Source organism: Mandrillus leucophaeus, unplaced genomic scaffold (genome assembly GCF_000951045.1).
Source record: "Mandrillus leucophaeus isolate KB7577 unplaced genomic scaffold, Mleu.le_1.0 Scaffold87, whole genome shotgun sequence".
NCBI classification, from domain to species: domain Eukaryota; kingdom Metazoa; phylum Chordata; class Mammalia; order Primates; family Cercopithecidae; genus Mandrillus; species Mandrillus leucophaeus.
Window position 1 is genome coordinate 1,912,522 of NW_012109474.1, and position 2,535 is coordinate 1,915,056.

The window sequence follows — 2,535 nt, forward strand, 5'->3', positions numbered from 1 at the left end:
TTTGGAGGAAAAACACTAGATCCTCTATGGTTACAGAGAAGTTTCTCCTCAAATAACTATAGAGATCGCCATGATCTCCACCCCTCAGATCAAGAGCAGGCCTTCCCTGAGTCAAACTGGTTCATGTTAGGAAGTTATGCCAGTTTTAAGACAAGTGGAAGGGAAGTACCCTCAGCAGGGAAGTTGGCTGAGATGCCTCAGTAATGGGGGTACTTAAATAATGCTCTCAAATGCCAACAACAAAAAAGTATTATTTGCCATTATCATATAGACGGTGAGACATACAGTTGGCTGATCCCGACAGGTACTAAAAAATTGATTTTAAAGACAGCAAAGCAAAGAAATCAGTGTTGAGCCTAACCCAGATGGACCCTGATGGGTCCTGGTGTTATTTCTCACTGGCCAAGTTGCAGACAAGTTCTTCATTCCAGCTTCCAGCCACACTCAACTGGGCAGTCCCAAGTTCCTGGTCACATTGGGCTACCAAATTATCCTTTTCAGTTTTCTGATTTTTTTTCCTATTTTTATCTTCCCCATTCCTCTGCCAAAAGTCCTTAATGGGTCACTTTAGTGCTGACTGCCTAGTAAGTGCTGGTTAGGATCTGAGCTGTGAGACATACTGGTAATCGTGAATCAGAACGGAAAGCTTGCGGAGGGGTGAATGATGCTTTATCCGTAGTAGGGAATTGGGACTAGAGCAAAGGGATCATACAGGTGACCGCACATGCTGCCCCTGGCACGTGCTAGGATCCACCGGAGGAGTGAGGGCCAAGGCATCTTGCTCATTCTCCCGATGCAGACCTAGGAGAATAGAAAGGCCCTCAGCTCAGCTTTAGGATTCAATAGACTTTTTTGTGTTACTAGCTACAAGACCTTAAGGAAGTCTGTTTCTGGTCTGTCTACCTTCCTCATACGACAAACACTGAATCAACAATGTCTTGTGTCTTCTGTGTGCCAGACTCAGTGTGAGGCTCCAAGAACAAAGTCCTCACGGTGGGGTTGCTGGGAGGAGACCTTTACACCGCAAGAGCCCAGTGCTATGTAAACCAAGTGGTATACAGATGCTAATTATCATATTATCATGGATTCTGAGGTCCTAGCTGCCCAATAAGCACATTTTGCCTAATCTTCCGTGACTAGGAAATGAATTTTTAGAGGAGATAATTGTCCAAGTGATAGGGTAATGAAGAAGGAAGTTACTTTTTCTAGTGGCTGGGATTGTGTTTGTGTGGGGGTTTTTTGTTTTTAGTTTTTTGAGACAGAGTCTCGCTCTGTCATGCAGGCTGGAGTGCTGTGGCACGATCGTGACTCACTGCTACCTCCGCCTCCCGGATTCAAGTGATTCTCCTGCCTCAGCCTCCTGAGTAGCTGGGATTACAAGCGTGCGCCACCACACTCAGCTAATTTTTGTATTTTTAGTAGAGACAGGGTTTCGCCATGCTGGTCAGGTTGGTCTCGAACCTCAAGTGACCTCAATTGATCTGCCTGCCTCGGTCTCCCAAAGTGATGGGATTACAGCCATGAGCCACCATGCCCAGTCCCTTGTGTGGGTTTTGTAAGGACCAGTTAGAATTCTGTCAAAGAGGTAAGGCTAGCATCTGAATTTAAAAACAAACAAATAAACCTGGGGAAATCTTTTCCCTGTTGGAATAAGAGAGGGGTAAGTGAGGAAACAATGTAAGTGTTTTTAATTCTTTTCTAGTACTACTATGAGTCATACATATTTTCCTGTGTCCTGGAAATATCTCCCCTGGTAATTACGAGATACAAGGAGGAAGTGAAGAGGGATTCATTTTCACAGAGAGGAGTTACCCAGTGGGCAGGATCCTGCAGTGCCCAATTTAGTTTTGATCTCCCTTTCTCCCATAAACATTTCTTTTGAAGGCTGTCAAGGTTAGGGGAAGATGATGTTATTTAGCATTGTTAGAGACTGGTAGACCATAAAATAAAAATCTGGAGAAATGCAGTAAAATGAGGTTCAAGCCAGTAAAGATTATAAAGGTTACATAGCCCAGAGAGTCCCCATCTTCAGTCCATCTTATTTGGTACTTTTTCTTTGCTTTTTCTATTTTATTGACTTTTGAATAGGCAATGCATGCACAGTGGTACACAATTCCAAGAATACAAAAGGGGAAGAAGAGAAAGATAAGGCTTCCTTCTACCTCGGCTGCCAGTCACCCATGCCTCTCCCTGGCAGCAACCATTACAGCCAAAGAGGCAGAACATGATCAGGCCTCAGCGGGGCGCGATGGGTCACGCCTGTAATCCTAGCACTTTGGGAGGCCGAGGCGGGCGCATCACGAGGTCAGGAGATCGAAACCATCCGGGCCAACGTGGTGAAACCCCGTCTCTACTAAAAATACAAAAAATTAGCTGGGCGTGGTAGCATGTGCCTGTAGTCTCAGCTACTCAGGAGGCTTAGGCAGGAGAATCGCTTGAACCCGGGAGGTGGAGGTTGCAGTGAGCCAAGATCACGCCACTGCACTTCAGTCTGGGTGACAGACTGAGACTCCATCTCAAAAAAAAAAAAAAAAA